Source organism: Pinus tabuliformis, chromosome 8 (assembly GCF_031772625.1).
Source record: "Pinus tabuliformis cultivar Carrire ecotype Pingquan chromosome 8, CPIR1, whole genome shotgun sequence".
NCBI lineage: Eukaryota > Viridiplantae > Streptophyta > Pinopsida > Pinales > Pinaceae > Pinus > Pinus tabuliformis.
This window is the reverse complement of record NC_142294.1, coordinates 1,687,720,835-1,687,741,045: the sequence shown is the minus strand read 5'-3', so window position 1 is coordinate 1,687,741,045 and position 20,211 is coordinate 1,687,720,835.

Sequence of the window (20,211 nt, the reverse complement as noted above, 5' to 3'; positions counted from 1 at the left end):
GCATCTCACCTAAATACACAGAGTAGGTGCATTGCATTTCAAAAAGCCCTTCTATGGGGTGCGATTGGTGACAAGGGACAAATGGCAGTGTCAATCCGCAAGGTGGAGAAGCATGGAATCTTCCAGAAACTTCTCCTGTGACACTTGCCTCTCTGAATTCGACCAGGGATGAGTAAGAGATCATCAATCTCCAAGTGGGAGCAAGAACTATCAGAGGGAAGACACTAATAAAATCTCAAAAGCTCACTCACCTCCCTTGCAGACATCTATATATGGATCCCTCATCCCAGAGATCCAGGGGGCTGGAATTTTGCATCTTGTAAGGAATTGTTGTTGGTTTCTTGAGGCAACATCATAGTGTTGGGTGATCTAAGCTTTTCATGAGGTGAAGAAGGGCTCACTTGCTAAGAGGATGATGCTGGGTCAAAATGATTAGTTGTAACTCTCTTGGCTCTTTCTTGATTATCAATAAAGCTATTCAAGTTTTCCTCCATACTCTTGTGTGATTTATGTTTTATGCATTTGTATGGTCAATTTACATCTTATCCTAGATTGTTTATGATAATAGATCCATGTTCTCGTATAGTCTTATGCTGCTTTGGTTCTACAAGTACTCAGTGAAGCTGGGTATACAAGAAAGCAAGTAGCAAAGGACTATCAGAAGAGAGAAGAATCGAGCAAGGAACCAAGCGCAAGACAGAGGTTGGTCTCCTTTATTCTTCTCTCATCTATATTTCATAAAGGAAAACGAAAGTAGATTTACTTTGTTTGTTTCTAAGGTAGCTACCAGCCTTAGTGGGATTAGCAGTTCTGCATAGACACTTTTCCCTGTAACAAAATGGCGACTCCACTGGGGAACGAATAGATTGATTGTTTATCTACATTTGTTTACTTTATAAACTTACATACGGAGCCTGAAGTCAAGGCAGCTAGCCTTCGAACTGCATTTGCTATGCAAGTGCAAAGTAGATCAACGCTGCTTCAGTAAATCTCTAGGTTTTGTTTATGAATTAAACAATTGATTTACAAGCTTTCTAATTGCCCTCGTGGTGGCTATAGTAACCTCCTTGGATCTACCCCTGTGATTGATTTACTGATTACCACTTGCTCCCAAAATCCCTGAACTGAACTGCAAACTGTGACCCGGAACCCAATCAAAGTCTCATCCCTGTTCCATCGCACTGTCTGTTCTGTGAATCTCAAATTCAGCGCACTTCCCGAGTGTTGTAGGTGCGTTGCATTTCAGTTTCGCTGTGTTATAGGTGCGCTGATCAGACTAGGCATTGTTCCTAAATTTTGGTTTCTGTGTTCACTCTTTCCATATCTATTCAAGGGTTTTGCTGCCTGTAGTGAGTACACCTCTGTTTGAAACCCCTTTCCTTGCTGTTATTCCACCTCCATTGTGCAAAGAACTGTAAATGTTTTTATGTATTTTTTGAGTCATTTTCAGTTCTCCTTTACAAAGAAGTAACGTAATTGTACTGTCGTTTCTTGGTTTGAAAGTGTCGCAAGTGTCGTTTTCAGTCATAGAAGAGAACCTGATTGTTCTTGATAGTCGATTACCCTGTTACTCTTGTATTTGATCTGAATTGGTAGTTTTTCTAGTGTCGAAATCAAGTTTTCATTTCCAAATCGCAAAGTGTTTTCATTGTCTTCATTTTGATTTTGAAAAGAAAATTGTCAGTAATTGTCGCTTTGAAAAATAATTCAAATTTGCGCATTAGCTTTCTTTTTATCATTTACATATTAAGAAGGTCAAAAACAAATACATGCATGTGCATTTGCACTTAGACTATTTGATTGGTTTGATTTAGGACAATGCATATAGTGTGTGATCCATTCTCTTTGCTGAAAGAACACCATTTCTCTTTCCTTAGTAGCTAGGATTTTCATTGCACAAAAAAGATAAAATGATTGTTTATCATCTTAGATTGCATTCTAGGAATTGTACATCTACATCACACGGTGAACCTGAAAGGAAAATTTATTAAGAAAGATCAACTATAAAATAAATTTAATGAATCTAACAACGCTTTGGAACCTAACACACAACATCTAGATGTCTAGGCTAGAGACGTATTCTGGCATCGTAAAGCCTAGCAACTATTGTTTTCACTGTTGGTTGGGTGATTCCTCCACTTTGAGACGATAAGTGCCAATACGGACTTGTGCTCCCATGTACCGTCGAGTGTATTTTGGGAGACCACAATAAGCTTAATACTTAATCCATAGGAATCCGTGTTTGTCGCCCTATCGATCGCAACGCACTAAACACAGCATTCGGGAAGATTCACTGCCGTACCGTAAAAAGTATTCTGTAGTTTTGCGATTGGTTTGGTAATCCCTCTGCCTAGATTTCTAGAGCAGTCCCTTTCATTCCTTTTCGGACTCCTTAACGGAAAAGGTCCATCTGAGCACTTGTCACTTCAGGCTCATTAAAAATCGAAGGCGACTATAGTCATCTTTTGTTTTTTCTCAACTCTTTAAAATTGAAAAAACAAGTTGTGTCAAAACGTCTAAAATTTATTTTAAACAGAATAATCATCACCTTTCCTACGTTGGTCTTAGGTTGAGGAAAATGGAGTCCACCAACCAAGGAGTTCCCCTTGGAGGAAATCCTAGTCCCTTCTCCTCTTGGGGAGATGTTGGTGCACCCCATATGGACACATTGTCGCTTCCAGGATTGACAATCGGTTTGCCCGTATGGATTTTCTCAACCTCTGTCATTCAGAACACCGCGATTCCTGAACAATCAAGTCAGCAAGTAGACAATTCTAGAGTTACCCCCCAACCCTCTACTTCGTCCAATTCTTCCTCTCCTCCTTCCTCTTCCCTTGATGGGGCTGGTAAAGCCAAAAATCAAGTACCTAAGATGAATAAGGAAAAGAAGAAGAAAGCGAAGAAGAAGAAGGAGCCAAAGGCGAAAAGGGGTAACCAAGCGTCTTCTAGCGAAAATCCACACACTGCACCGACCAGGCCTAAATCGCCATGTGTCATTTTCAAGGGAGACCACTTTCATAGAGATTGTCCTTGCATCCCTCGGATCTTAAGGGACTGGTCTCCTCGTTTGCACAACCTGGTGTTGTCAACCTCTGATGATCATGTTGAAAATACACCATCGACTAGTGAAAGTGAAGCCCCTGGACAAAAAGGAAAAAGAAAATTTCCTTGTAAACTATGTGAAGGTGATCACGCCGTACACCATTGTCCCTTCTTAGACGAGGCTAAAAGAGTTTTGGATGATCGTCCGGTTTCACCGTTACGACTTCCTCCTGGATATAAGAAAATCTTGCCGAGTCTGTCACTAGTTGAAAATCCGGCTGACACGCCCAGGTGGTTGGCCGAAGTATCAATCACTGAAGAAAAACCATTTGAATCCATTTCAGATGAAAGTCAAAAGGTCGAGGTGGCAGTTGACCCGGTCTTGCCTTCAAAGGTTCCATCTTCAGATGATACAGTCACTGAAGAGAACAAGGATGACACCATCCAAATTCTTTTCATAAGCACAGACTTTGATGAACATGGGGGCAATTTACCCATTCCTTTACTGCAGGAAGGAAGTTCGCCAGATTCATACCCGGCCGTCTATTCGGTCCCACCTCCAAGCAACCTCGTTGTTTCCTTTGAATGGAATCTACTAGGGAGAACCCGTTTACCGGCTAGTATACCATTCTGAATCATTGCTCAAATGTATATAATGGTTATGGCTGGTACCATCATAGATGAAGGGGCTTCTGTCAGTATCCTTTCCTCAACTGCTTGGAAAGTGCTTGGTTCTCCATCGCTTTTGCCTGAGATGAGAAATCTAACAGGCTTTGACAAAGGAACCACTCGATCGTTAGGGATCCTTCCCAATGTGCCCATAACATTGAGAGGGAAAACTGTTCACATGAACGTAATGGTAGTCCAAGGACCCCTGGATTATAATCTACTCCTTGGGCGAGACTATATTTATTGCATGGGAGCCATTGTCTCATCACTCTTTAGAGTAATGTGTTTTCCGTACGAAGGAAGAGTGGTCAAGCTCGTAGACCAGCTTTCGTTCCCTGGTTCACGCATAGCAAATAGTCATATACCATCCTTGAATCGTATTTTCATGCAAGGAATGTCTCATCAATCCCCAGTCCGTCCACCTGATGAGCGCGAGTAATTCGAGGGACATGACTGAAACCCAGGGGGCATGCACCCTGGTCTGCTTCAGCAGGAAAACTCTAGGTATAGGGTAGGTTTCCGCGAGAGATATATGACTAGTCTGACACTCCCGTCCGAAATTGGAAAAGGGGGTTGGACTAGAACAAGATTCCCTCGTCAAAGTTATGTGAGTGGAGGCATCTGTGCCATTCACCTTTGTCTATTTCGATAGACATCGCCGAAGAAGTGTTTTGTTTGTGGTACAAATAGAACAATCTTTGGTAACTTGAAAGAGGTAGGCCTTTTTGGAAAAACAAATGTTTTGTCTGTGAAATTGTGGGGTAACCTTGAAACTCTATGTCTCTATACCTGGGGGCATGCAAGCGAAGAGCGACCATTTATTTTTTTAATTTGTAGGTCGTCTAACCCTTTAAACTCATAGGATTGGTCGTTTCCTAACTTGCATAAAGAAAGGATGTGGGGCAAAGCTTTGAAATAATTTTGTTTTTATATATGAGACATTCTTATTATATGACTGGATTAATCGAGAAGTTTTAACGTGGACTTCATGCTCGTTAAAAAATAAACATAAGAAATGAGCAAATGTTTCCCCTAGTGTTTAAGCTCATTAAAAGATGAACCAATTTCTAGTAAATAACCATCGTGAATGTAGTACTTCAGCCTTTGAAGCCTTTGTCGTGTTCTCATCATCACCTCCACTTTGTATTGGTCGATCATTCACCTCCACTTGATTGTTTACCCCTTTTGAGGAACAGCTACGGAGAGTGATTCTATTAGCCATCCTTGTAACACTGCCGTGATTGGGAAATTCCAAACCTTACTTGCAATCAGCTGCTACCCAAATTTATCACTCGTTCCTCAAAAAACGAGTCTCCTTTAAGCTCTTTTCAGCTGACTCATAAAATATGAAAAGATTGTCGAGCCATTGGCCTCTCCATCTCGTTAAAGTGACCCGAAGTGCTACCCCTCCTTTAGATTTTAATCTTTTTGGACCTGAGGGATTATTACACAAAAAGATCGAGCGCTTGTTTCGTTCGGCTCATTAAAGGTACTGAAAATTCATCCCTTCTGTATTTTTTATACTTTTTCGGACCTAAGGGATTAGATGACGAAAAAGGATTTTTGGAGTTTCCTTTACGTCCTTTTTCAGACTCTCTAAAATTGAAAAGGACCGAGCTATCTTTGTCGTTAAACTCGTTAAAACCTAATAGTGACAAACTTCTCCATAACAGACAAGAACGAGTTTCACTATCGCTAGGCTCATTAAAACATAGCGATGGGTTTTCCCGAAGGGAAAATTATAGAACAAGCATATGTTATCCTCCTCAAGCTTGACAAAAATAAAGAGGTACTGGTCAGCAATGACTGGGGAAAAATTGGGAAGAAAACTTGAAGAAACTTTGTTGGTAGCAAGTCGCTCTTGAACATGACACTTTCACTCCACATCCAAGTCGATTTGGGTTGTTTCATTCACCGGTCACATCACCATGGTCACATCACACCATCCACGTTTGGGGTTAATGCTACCAATCCATCATGTCAGTGTCGCTAATGTGTTCAAGAGAATTCACTCAGAGAATTCACCTGTGTCTCACCCGATGCAATACATTTACGCTCCATTCTTTCATGACTGCCACCCTGAACCTTATATCACCAGATCGTTTTCACCTCCATTAAAATCATTTTCTCCGTTCCGTGTCATTTATGTGGGATTCATTAAGGCCCTCGTATGATAGGTCGCTTCTTATCGACATCAGGGCATTATCCAAGAAGTTGATCTAGGAACACAATTTCAGTACTTTGAAGCTTGCATGCCTCAATGGCAAGTTTCTCACTTCTGGCGAGAGGTTTACATCAATGGCCTTCGACCAAAAGATTTTGCATGGTGTTCGACGCCAAGTCCCTTATTCACACCACGTGAATTGTACTGCAGTACCTTGAGGATCATTATCATTATCAGTGATTCCTCTCGCACCTGTTAACATCTTACATCATTGGCTAGTAATCAGGCGATGTCTTTCCATGTTCGACCCCAGAACATCTCTCACATGGATCGACTTGTACTTTGAGTGAGGACCGAACGAGATTGAAGACCCTGGATCTAGTTTCATCCATCCGGGCTGTGATATATATTCAGGAAAATAAAGACATCAAATGTACATCATTGTTGCACAGATAATCATCCAATCTAAGGGATGATGAATCTACCAGAATCATCGTCTACACTCAGACGATTGTCTGTCCTATGTACATGAAAATGAATTTATAAAGCTGAGCATGGGAATGCCCACCTCAAATAGATCATGAAAATATTATGAAGATAATGTATTGTATTGTATCTTATTACAGGTCTCCTTCCAGCTTGAAAGAACTTCGGATCCTCATGATAAAGCATTTCACCCGACATAAAAAAAAAATATTAACGACTTCATGCTTTAGGGGGCAACTGTTATAGATATTTTTCGGCACTGCAACCCCAACCATAAATTTCCATAAACTAAGGGCTCCTAAGTCCCTAAAAGTGTTGTTCCAACCCCTAAAAGAACAAGATCAACTGATTATAGCTTCTCCCAGAAGTTCTCCATGAAACACTGCTCAGAAGTGGTCAAAACGGGACCATTTCACCTCCTCCATAGGCAAAGTGCATTGCATCTCACATAAATACACATAGTAGGTGCGTTGCATTTCAAAAAGCCCTTCTATGGGGTGTAATGGGCGAGAAGGGACAAATGACAGTGTCAATCCGCGAGGTGGATAAGCATGGAATCTTCCAGAAACTTCTTCTGTGACACTTGACTCTCTGAATTCGACCAGGGATGAGTAAGAGATCATCAATATCCAAGTGGAAGCAAGAATTATCAGAGGGAAGATACTAATCAAATCTCAAAAGCTGACTCACCTCCCTTGCAGACATCTATATATGGATCCCTTATCCCAGAGATCCAGGGGGCTGGAATTTTGCATCTTGTAAGGAATTGTTGTTGGTTTCTTGAGGCAACATCATAATGTTGGGTGATCTAAGCTTTTCATGAGGTGAAGAAGGGCTCACTTGCTGAGAGGATGATGCTGGGTCAAAACGATTGGTTGTAACTCTCTTGGCTCTTTCTTGATTATCAATAAAGCTATTCAAGTTTTCCTCCATACTCTTGTGTGATTTATGTTTTATGCATTTGTATGGTCAATTTACATCTGATCCTAGATTTTTTATGATAGTAGATCCATGTTCTCGTATAGTGGTATTCTGCTTTGATTCTGCAGGTACTCTATGAAGCTGGGTATACAAGAAAACAAGTAGCAGAGGACTATCAGAAGAGAGAGGAATCGGGCAAGGAAACAAGCACAAGATAGAGGTTGGTCTCCTTTATTGTTCTCTCTTCTATATTTCATAAAGGAAAACGAAACTAGTTTTACTTTGTTTGTTTCTAAGGTAGCTACCAGCCTTAGTGGGATTAGCAGTTCTGCATAGACACTTTTCCCTGTAACATATGTGAGACAGCATAGTGAATGATCTTGACACATGGGAAGGAGGGGTACCTACATGCAGCATTATACAATCCTTACTTGTGGATGTTGACATAGACCTGTCGAACTTCTAGATCTTCCTTGGAGTTGCCTGCGAAGATATCCTTAATTTCCTACCATGTTATCTTCATGTACTTCTCTATGAATAATTGTGTGCCTGCATATATCGGCAAGTTCATTGACACCTGTTCAACTACATCTCTAGTGTTGCTCTCTATAATATACTTTGATCCAACTCTCTTGGAAGCCATGTTACCTCTACTCATGAAAAGCTGCTAAAAAATTGTTGTACCTGGAGACAAAGAGGACAATCATGGCATGAAAATGTTAGCATGAAATAGAAGGAACTTCAAGATAGACCATCCAACAAAATCGGAAATTGTTGTGCAAGATTGCACAATTATGTGTTTCAAAGGTGAGGGACTATTAGCTAAATCTGTGTATTACGAAGTCCCAACATCTAGTGAGAGGTGATGATGAATGGAACTGCTCAATGAAAATTCCAGTGTGGTTTACTGATGACTAGAATTTCACAATGCGTAGTTTTGTTTAGCTTTGATGGTTGTTGGGATTGCGCGTTGTGCAATCCCCATGGCAAATACCTTGGGACTAGCTCCTACAACTACGCGGTGCACGGTTGGAGCCAGTCACTCGCAGCCTCTACGCAATTCCTAGAGCCAAGGTAGAGCCTTAATATCTATAAATGTGCAGTTCATACTTAGAAGAGCTATATTCGGGCTAAGGCAACCCATATCTGCCCAAGGGAAACATAAAAATGAGCAAATATGAATGTGTTAGTGAACGTTGGTGCAAATCTGAGTGAATCATGATGCATGCAATAAAAAAAAGTGTAGGAATTAGTCAAACAAAATAACAATGAATGTTATCGGGAGAGTCATCGCAATGACGATCGTTAGTGAAAAATTGGGTTATCCATGCGACACTTAGGAAACACAATGCAAAATTTAAAACAACACTTCTAAAAGATAAAGAAAATAAAAATTCCAGTGATAATTCAATAAAATAGGTAAAACAACACTCTCACCAGCCAAGGAAACAAAAGCGACAAAAAATAGTAAAATACTAGAAAAGAAATAATTAATTAGATAGAAATAATTTAGGAATAGTGGTTCTCTAAATTATTTCCTAAGGTGAAAGTGGGTTTTAATATAGAAAACCAATACTACATGGTGTATTTCAATCATCCTAGTGGAAAATGCCTAGGTGATCACTTTTTGGGTGATACAATACCTTTCAAGCGCATCTACCCTTCATTGTCTAGGCCAACAACAAAATTCAATGAAACTTGCGTGACTTTTAATTGTTCTAAAGAGTATGCACTTTATTTCCAATTGGATGGCTCAAGATAAAAATGGCTAAAAAGAATGATGGATGTGGATAAGAGTTGCATGATATTTAATATTTCTTTATAACCCAATAAAATTGCACCATGTAGATCAATCCCCCTGTGAAACACAATAAAGTACATTTAGTCAGATATGATGATGTAAGCAACATGAACTAGACACATTGTAATCAACCACACGACATGATGTCACAATAATGGTAGCATCCCATGACACGTGGTATAATCAGAGGTTGTTAGGTAGTAAGCTTATTTGGCTTGTTATGACTACTAAAAGTGCTAAAGCAGGGTGACACGTGGTACACTCATGGGTTTCCACGTGGCTCAATGAAGTCATGATGACATCTTCAATAAATGTCTACTAATCCCTAGGACAATATCTCATGGGTTGGTCACATGGGTGGATTGGACTAGAAGCCGACAAGACATGGTCACAAAGGAAGAATTGGTTTTGGTCACATAGTAGCATTGTCTAATCATAAAAAGATTTAAATATTTTGGTAATTTCATATGTGGTCGGCTTAGTTAAACCTTGGTTCATAACCTCAACTATAAATAATACCTTCGATTAAAGGAAATACACAACAATGAAATCCTCATTGATAATATATTTTGACTTGATGTTGGGAAGCGTCATATCTCAATGGTGAAGTTTTGGTGAATTTTATGGTTTCATTTTTATTATGGTTTGTGCAATTGTAACATTGAATTTGTGATTCAAGTCATAGAGCATAATTGGTCTGTATGGGGATTGGTCATGCATAATTTGGCTATAGGGCCTGACACTTGTGAACTGAGGCACATACGAATTGGTTACTTGGCTTGGCCCTTGTTCATTGAGGCACATAGAAATTGGCTATAGGGATCATTCCACATTAGAGCTAATGGATCATACAAATAGGAAACAAAATTGCCCCTCATCACACTGATGATTTATATGAATAGGAAACATGTTTTACATGTGTCGCACTAAAGGTTCATATGAGTAGACAATTAACCTATCCCTCATTTCACTAGAGACATACAATAGACCATGAGGGTCATATCATGTTATACATGAACATATAGAAGGACATGACCATATGAGCCACAAGGCTAGCCCCACATTCTGTGAACAACATATGGCTCAAATTATTTGTAGCTCAGTTGAATGCCATCGAAAGTTCTATTGAATAGCACAATTGGTAGTGGGGCCAAGTTGATAATGTTCAGTTCTTAAGTTTGACCTCCATTGGTTGCATGGTTTGGTCTATAGTTTTTGTTTTCAATATATATCCCGTTCAATTTCATCTTTAGAAACTTCCAACTGGAACTTTATAGAATTAGCAACATAATATTTTCATTTTGGATAAGACCTCATAAAAAGGGATCATTTGTAGAACCCTTAATTTTTATATAGTTTCTTTATGAGATACGACGGTCTAAATTTGTCCAAATTGAGTTTTTGATGGAGATGGGTAATCAAGATTTAGAGATGAATCTAACCAAAGGTGCATGATTACTTTTTGGAACTTATTTGATGACAAGAACCTATTTTGTATGTTTTAACAGACTATGAGCAGGGTTGTGGTGGTTTTGGATGTATTATGGAAACAAGTTCTAAGAAGGGTATTGAGTGTCCCATTTGAGCAATTGGCTAAAGTAGAGCATGTGAAATGACATGACAACTAGTGGTAGTTGGTTATATGGTAGTTATTGGTGACATTTATTACAACAGTTATAGAAATAATGATTTTAGGTTTTCATAATAATTTATATTGATATTGTAGTGGTAGTGGTTGTAGGTTGTGGCAATGACTGTGGAATTATAATGAGAGAGATTATAGGTTACACATTTCACTTGTAATTCAATAATATATGATGACAATGGATCCATTTTGAAAATGACATGAAATAGAGATCAACAAGGAAGTTGAAGGAGGAGGTGGATGCCTCCATTGAGGTTGAATCCAAGAGAAGGTGGGATCCTCAATCAGGTTGGAGCCTAGAGTACGTTGGAGCTCACTCATTATTGAGGTTGGTGTCTCAATCAGGTTGTAGCCTATAGTGAGTAGTTTCTTCCATCTTTCAAGGTTCGTGCCAAAATATGCTAGTAGACTATTGCAAGTGGTAGCTGAATTTATTAGGGGTAGTTGTCTCCAGTAGGTCATGGCCTACAAATCTATACAAATAATTGAATATAAAGAATAATAAGATTTGTTTTTTTCTCTCATATGGCTTTCCACATAAAAATCTTGTGTTTCTTTATGAGGTGATGGATTTTTTATATGCTATAGATATGAATATGCATTGTTAAATTGATGATTATGGTTGTATGATTATGAAAAGTTGTGAAATGGTAAAATTGATTTGTCAATGATTCACTGCCCCTGTTAGTGTGACCTTCGGACCAACAAGAGTTACAAAGATATTTCTCTAAGTATTCTAATTACAAACTCTAAATCTCTCCTCTCTAGAAATGGAGAAAGAAGCTTGTTTATACACAAATTTCTTTCAAATGGGGATAAGTAGCTAATAAATTTAGATTCACTTTCCTCTCATGTAGGTAGAAGAAATTTACTAAAATTTGAAGATAATTATATTTACAAATCCTCCCACAAATATCTAATATCTTTGGTAGTAAAACCTCCATTATTCTTCTCCATTGAATGTTATTTAATAATGATAAAAAATATTCCTCAACTCTTCTATAGTTGAAGAGGAAATTCGAATTTGTGGCTAAATGGTCAAATATCATTCTGTTGGAGTCTTCAGATATGTCTATAAAAAACATAGAACTCATCCACCTTTTAGATTATGTGAAAACATGTTATTTTTCTAGTATCTAATATTAAACTCACTCAAAATACTAAATTAAATTGTTTGGAAAATAATAAATCTAAAACCATATATAATCATAAACGTTTTCTTAATGCAAGTTTACAGATAAGTTGTATGTGATTAAAATTGATGAAAAAGAGGGCAATAAGATTACATTTTAGTGTGTCAATAGCTAGGAAAGTTGTTAAGGAAATGAGGGAACAACAAGTCAAGGATCAAGAAGAATGAAAAAGGACATTTTCCTATGGATAGGAAAACATCTAAGTAGTTAGTTATGATGGGCCCTTCATTTGTACATTTAAAGTCCCATCTATAACCTCTATCACCTAGGAACAACTTTGCATTTTCAACCTTCATTATTATGCATTTTTCTATTTTACTTGTTATTCCTTATGTTGGGTATGTTATTAGAGATTTAATAATATTATTAATTTATGTGACCCTTGGTAGCCTTCACATCTTGATTATGACAGATTTTTGAAGAAAAACAAGCTCCTACAATAGCCTCTAGTAGCCTACCATGAAGGTAAGGTCCATGTCTTGTCGATTGTCAGAGAAGAGGTAGCTATGCAGAAATCCCTAGGGAACCAACTGCCATGATTTTGGGGATTTTTGGAGGGAAAACAACCATCCTATGAAGGAGGATTCTCCCTCAATATTTTTTGTATGAGGGGAACCCAAGATAGTGGGAAAATATATTTTTTTGGAGAGAAAATAACAAAATTGATTTTTTGGAGTATTACATCCTTTTATTTTCATTTTATATAATGTTAATTTAATACTAATGGAAGGATAATTCCTTTTGGCAAGAATTTTGCAATGATTTTATTCAAGGTTCGTAAGAAATTTTTTGAGGGTCTACCTATAGGCTTTGTGGAAACCCTTATTCTACCTTCTATATTTTATTTATATATGTTTCTTTAAGTTAGTATCATTTATTTTGTTGTAATAGTCAAGTATAGTAACATTAACACAATTTTATGTTTCAGTAGATGCTTGGAATATGGTGTTTCTTAAATTTTGAGTGATGGTCATAGTTTCTATGAGTTAGAATTGGTTTCAACTATTTTCTTTGATATTTCTTTCATCAATTTTTCACACTTATTTCAATTCTAGAAGTTTCTTGTAGAGTTCCAAGTCTTCCTATAGAATTACAAAGGTTCTTGTAGAACAAACGTGGGATTTTTGGTTTTGCATAATTTCTTGTGATTTCACTTAATTGATCTATGAATCACCTTGATTAGTCAATTTAGCCTTATTAAGTGAATAAGGTAGAATTGAAGAAAAGGTTGTCACATGTACACGACTGGATACAATATCAAAAATTGTCTTATTATTGTTTTTTGTGTAATTTTATTTACTTTTGTACAATAGTAGAATATAAATGGTTTCCTTGTAACACAGGATAGTTCTTTGATTGAAAGTAGTATTTTTTGAATCCCTAAAACCTTATTTTCTTACATTTCCATTCCAATAGCTTTACTTCATGTGCTTCATTTAGCTTTATTACTATGATTTCAATTCCAAGATTTTGATTCTTGTATTCTCACCTCTTGCTAGGATAGGCAAAATGAAATGACCTATTGACTAGCATAATCACTCTTCCCACTTTATTAGGAATACAATTATTTCATAGATTAGTATGCATTGAGAAAAGAAAAACTATGAATTTCATATACAATGCATAATACTCAAGTTTGTATGAAGCCTAAGTTGATATATTAAAGTTGAGACCCCGAGGGATACAATATTACAATTAGAATATTAATGAGCATCACATGTATGAGATCGTAATTAACATACCATGGTTGAGGCATCTGAAAGAGTTATGGAAAAAAATGTGAGACGAGATCATCATGTTTCTAAAGGAGAATTGGAAGAACCAGTTTCTGTCTAGATATATAAGCTTGAGAAATTGTGCAAGTTGGAACACAAAATATCTTACAGGGTAGCTCTTGATGTAACTACCCATAAAGGGAAACATAAAACCCTTGAACCTACCCACTTCTATGATGGCTTAGTTGATCTAGTTACTATATAGCATTATAATCATATCATCTAGGGATCAAAGAGACATTGCATTACCTTCCACTACCATACACATAACAAGAAAGGTCTTATGATTTTTTGCTTACTTTCCCTTTAGGGATGTTCATCTATTTTTGTGCTCTTCAAAATGCACAATCTATTGACTCAATTTTGGGAAAATTTTGAAAACATATAAACTAGCTATCAAACAATCAACACCCATCAAAAGCCTATATCGAAGGAGTTTTATCTTTCCCACTACTTAACATTCATTTATAACCTCACATGTCTAAGGTAGATTCTGTACACCTCCATAGACTTTAGCAATTAAATCGCAACAAGGAGGCCAACCCCTTATTTGATAAATAAGGGGCTCTCATATATCAATTTGGTTTTAAAAATCCCAAATAAATTACATAAATCTCAAAGAATGATACGTAGGTCCTATGGCACTGATACCACCCCAAATGCATGTACATGGATATTAATGAAAGGAACAAACCTATAATAATTAGTCATGCCTTGATATATGTGCTATTAGGTAGTAACCATACAAGTTCTTCCTTGGAACTTCTCAATAACGCATTTGAATTTTACACATGAGGTTAAGTTAAACCATTGTGTTGACAACATTAAGCTCAACTACATGTGACACTTCAAAGACCAAGAAGCATTTCCTAAATTTCTAAGTTAGAATTAGGTAAATGTGATGGATAATTCATGAAAAATGAAGGGGAAACTTCATGGATAAGCTAGCCTTATATAATGTGTAGGTCTTCTTTAGCTAGATTTCAATATCTAGGGTCAGGATGAATTACACTTAGATTTGCAAACTGGTTGTTTTTTTACTATACATTTTACTTTCCTCCCTTTTGTTTTTCTTTCATTGATTTGAAGTACAGTTTGATTTCTTTGTCTTTGTTTCGTTTACTATGTATTATTATGCATATAACTAGGGGTTAGGGACTTTTAGTGAACTAACATAGTTTCGACATTATTATTTTTGGGCTTTTAATTTGTTTATAGATGCTGCTACCTGTTATCATCTAGATTGACCTGCGACTGAAGGGAGGCAATTTCCAGGGTAACCATAAACCAAGCTTAGCCTAGTAGCTAGCCCTACTAGGCTGGGAGAGGGCTCTCTCCATAAGGATCTCAGTCAAGATGACTGGATCACGTAAAGGATTTTAGGCTAGGTACAGTAGCTTGGAAGTTTTTGATTGAATTTGTTGTTGTTTTGTTGGATCAGATGGAGCTAGCAAGTTTAGGTCTGGGAATTAGGTTAGAAATGCAAGGTGTTCTATGGGGAAAGGTAGGCATAGGATTTAACACTATAGGCTTAATGGTGTGAGGCATTTAAGTCTGATGAGGAGCTGAGGAGGGCATGTGACAATCATTGATCCTTCTAAAATAGTAGAAAACATGAAATATTGAATGATTTTGCAAGGTAGAGCACTGTTACAATGGATCCTACCTATCAAACTTGATAACATTCAATAATAAGCAATGAAATTGATGATGGCATAGATAAAACACGTAAAAAAGTGATCACAAAAGAAGAAACTGTGCTGAAACTCCATACCACATAGATCCCATAAAAATAGCTACAAATCTGATTAATCTCCTTGCCAAACTGGTTACAATGATGTACAATTAAGCACTGAGCATCCAAGTGAGTCCAACCCACACAATGACTGAGAAAATACATAATATAGGCTTCAAAACAACCATCCTAGCCTGAGGGGTCGAATCCATGAGAGGAGAAGTAGTTTCATAGCAAATTGAACTGGAAGCTAAACACTAGGGAGGTCAAACTGACTCATCCCTAAGATGATGCAAATTGATTCATTCCATGCAACCTAGGCCATCTATCTGATGTATCTACCCTAGATAACCAAAATATACATTAATTACATCATGATTTTACATTTCATCAGTGAAAATATCAAAATCCCATAGGTGAAAAGTAAATTCTAGAAAAAACAGTGAAAAAATAGGCAATATGTCAAGTGCACAGCGCCAATGTCAAATGCGCAGTGCTTGAAGGGAGTGCATAGTGCCAACTTCCAGCTGATTTTTAACCACTTTCCTGACCTCCAAATATTCCTCATGATACCTCATTGGAAAGCTTGTCCTTTCTAGATTCCAATACTACCCTTAGTTTCCAATTTGAGCTTGATTTCACCCTCCAAAATTGCAAACTCCCAAGACTGCTCAAACATGCAATGCCTAGCTCAAAAAACAGGCAGAAACATGAAATTTTGGTGTTTTTTTTTCCTTTTCACCTAGCAAAGTTGTCTTTCACACATGGAAACATGGTTTTCCTACATGTACATGGCCTTCTAAATCTAATGGTGGTGGCCATTTCTCCAAAAAGTGCCCCAAAAAAGTGTGGAGTGTCGAGGTGCTACGTGTTTGACCAGTGGACTGATAAATTAAATGCCTGAAAATCACAGAACAACTAGGAAATCAAAAACTGATCCAAGGCTCCTCAAAAATGGTTGTGATGGTTGATGTTGAAGGTGACTAGGCCTATAATGAAGCATCCACCAATAGGTTAATATTATCCTTCCCTTCTTGGTGAGCTAGGGCTTCAATTTTTGCTTGAGCCCTTTTGAGCTTAGCTCTAGCAATCTTGTCCCTCATGGCATAGTGTTTGGCCATCCTCCTTTGCACCTCTACATCTCTAGTGGCTTTGGAAAACAAGCCCTCAAGGTGAGTGTTAGCCCTGTCAAGCCAATATTCCCTATTCTTATTCACCATTTGGCCCATTTGTTCATTCAAGGTAAGCTAATTTGCATGTCGGGCTTCTTTTTCCTTCTCAAGCTCCAAATCTCTCTTTAGGCCTCTAGTCGTAGGCCTTATATTGGGCATATCTTCCTCCATGGGCTCACCATATTCACCATAAGATTCCTCAAGCTACATCTTAGCCTTTTCTTTCTATCGTTTGCCCTTGATGAGCTGAACTTCCATAAGCTGATGCTTACTATCCAATTGTTTGTTTTCCTGTTTGTAATAAGAGATGATGTATTTGGCTCTTTTCAGGTTCACCTGCAACTCACCTATCAGTGCCTTTTTCTCTTTGATGAGCATTCTAGTGTTTGTCTATTCACTCTCCTCATCTAAGTTCACTAGGTTAAAATCTTGCTCAGTTCCATGGAGGTGTTCTTCCTGTTGTTGCATCTTTCTTTCAGCCACCTTTTCCTTCCCACTGTATACATGCTTTGTTGATGATGGAGGCAAGGTACCTCCGACAATATGTGGTGCAAACACTTGCCTATGCCCCCTCTGATAAGTATGCACCATGCTACCTGAACCAACCCTTGAAGACTTGCTGCTTTGACCCTGATTACCTAGATTTTCTTTACCACTATCCTGTTTCCTGTCAGGTGAAGGAATAGGTGCATGTGAAGGTGATAATGGAGGTGAGGGTGGATGTGATGATGATGGCATATTTTGAACATTCTGGGTGGAAGCATGAGCGAAAATGGGGTTGGCAATGAATTTACTCCAATGTTAAGTTCTGTAAGGTGATAAAGAACTATGATATTTATGAGAGAATGATGAAATATCCTTTTCATTTGATCTTTGGGTTCTCTCTTTTCGGCAATGTAAGCCATTTTCTCCACACTCCTTAAAATATAGTAGGGTATATTTGGAATTTTAGTCCTAGTGAAACGCGTGAGCAATCTAACGTGATAGGAATAGACCCTAGAAAATCTTCCCTCACATGAAAAATATTTCATACTAATCTTCATCATAGGTGCATGTTTATCAAGGAGGTATGAGAAGGGAAGATAGCCCTTCCTTTCATGTTTGTATCTAGGTTTGATGTATGGTTCATAGAAATGTGCTTCTATTTCAGCCTGGTTGAACCATTTTTCTCTAGCTTCTGGAATCTCGATGGTAGCTGATATGGCGGCAACAGACAATGTGAAGGTTATGCCTGCAAGAGTGACTTCATTATCTTGAATCCCAGTTATGAAAATCCTAGTCAACTGAGGGTGTGTTGTGCCCTACAACAACCCCCCATTTCATATCATTCTTATTTACAAAAATTAACATATGGAATGGGTCCCTTTTAAAAATTTTGGCATCAATGCTTGTATGTTCAAAAAAGGTCGGATAATCAAATGAGTTTTCATGTATTTAAGCCTTTTTGAATATTAATGTTTCAAATAATAAATAATCTTTTGTTATTGCGATAAAGCGATCGCAAGATCGCATATCGCAATAACATGAGAGATGCATTCAAGTGGCATTTTGGTCTCCGCCGATGCGATATCGCTATCGGCGATCGGCAATGTTACATACACACCAAGTAACGGCACATAACTCATGCCCCGACGCGACGCGATATCGGCGATCGGCCATCGGCGATACCTCATGTGGAACCGCTTTATGTTATAAATCCCGACCCAATGCGATATCACTATCGGCCGTCGGCAGAATTCCATGCACTTTAGTAAGGCACCCGGTTCCTACCTCCGATGCGATGCGATATCGCAATCGGTAACCCCCAAACCACTTTATATGCACCTAGCTCTGTTTCCATGCGCTAGCCCGATGCGATATCGCTTATCGGCTGTCGGTAGGATCTTTTGGTGATAATTGTGCAGCACTTATTCCCCGAAGCGATGCGATATCGCTCATCGGTGGTCAGCATTCTTAAAAGCCATTACTTAAAGCTCTAATTTTATATTCATATCCGGTTGACAAAGCGCGAATCCCAAAATGCCGTTAAATGCAAGGGATAAGGTAATGCGTGTGTATTTAAAAGATTTTGCCCCTTCGATTAACGAACACCTGCGCTTAACCGCCAGAATATTTGTTGCACGCTTAAGGGAGTCATTCACACGGATAACGGTGTAATCATCACATTTAATGGGTAGCAGGCCTCAAATCACCATTAATGCATCTGCAATATCTTCTCAGCGATTGGATCCGCAGCCACTTTTGAAAATTAATTTTAGCACGCTTCAAAATGATATATCTATCCCGCCGTGAAGTGTCATTGTTATTGTGTTGTTACGATTTCTTTTGCAATTGTGTAGAATTCATCTTTTGAGAGAAGCCTGAGCATGATGGGGAAAAGATCCAAGAGGACTACGGGCTCTGCTGTTACACCCGTAGCAGGTCAAGCTGCCGCAGATAAGAAAAAAGGCCTCATTTCAGATACTACGTGCACTGGTCTTAACAAGACTACATGGCAGGGCACATATAATTTATTAGAAGCTGAGCAACCGGAAGTTTCAGTGACAGAGGCTACTGCAGACTCACTCAAAAAGTCCGATGCAACTCTCAAAGAGTTGGCCGATTCCTTTCTTCACAGAATAGCGGCTAGAGAGCAAGTCCTCCCCTACACTGATGTAGTGCGATGGGCAATCGAGGAAATTCCAATCATTGACAGAACGTTCCACACAAGAGACGGACGGATTTTCGGGTCGTTTAAGCCAGAGCACCTAAGGCAAATGTATCATTTGCCTGAGCCAGAGAAAATCTACAACAAAGACTTCGTGGAGAAGTTTGCAGCTGAAAATGAAGTACCATCCGAGCCCATTCGGGATTGGAGGCAGAACCCGGCCAAACACAAGCACGAAAGCTCGGGTAAGTACTCCGTTGATTCTTTGGCTTCTCCCTATTGCTATGCGGGAATTATGATGTGTAGGCTATGGGGATTACATGACTCTGCCAATTTTGATATAGAAATGGTTCCCCTGATGGAGGCCGCTGTTAATAGTTTAATCATGGATTGGGCCACCATTCTTTCTGATAAGTTGACTGTAGCTGTTCGGGATTTTAGAGCTAAATCTGTAGTCACCGAAAGGAAAATCCCCCCATTTTATTATAGTGCCTACATTATGGACACATTGTGTTTTAACTCTGAGTTTCCCATCCTCGGTTGGAGATGGACCGCCCAAGACCCTTCGCCCATTCATTTGTATCATCAGAAACTGTGGAAGTCCTCTTACAAGGACCATTTGTATCAAATTTGTAATAGTTTTATGGTTCCCATTTATTATTCCATTTTTGATCGGCCTATTCCCAAAATTTCCTATCTCGCTTCCTTCGACTTACCAGCTGTAGCAGGATGGTTTGGAGAAGAGCATTTTACCTATATTAGGGTTTATGGAAGCCAAGCCAAGCCGCATGTTCTCCCTCTATATGTTCCAGACAAACTGTTAGCCCGAGAGATCTCCTACCAAATTATGGCCGAGAGTGTAACCCAAACTCTCAAGAAAGAGAAGAAGAGGGGCTGGCCCCCTTTTCCCTTGAGGATGGGTGTTTTTACTCTGCATAATCTTCAGCATGCAGAAAAGGAG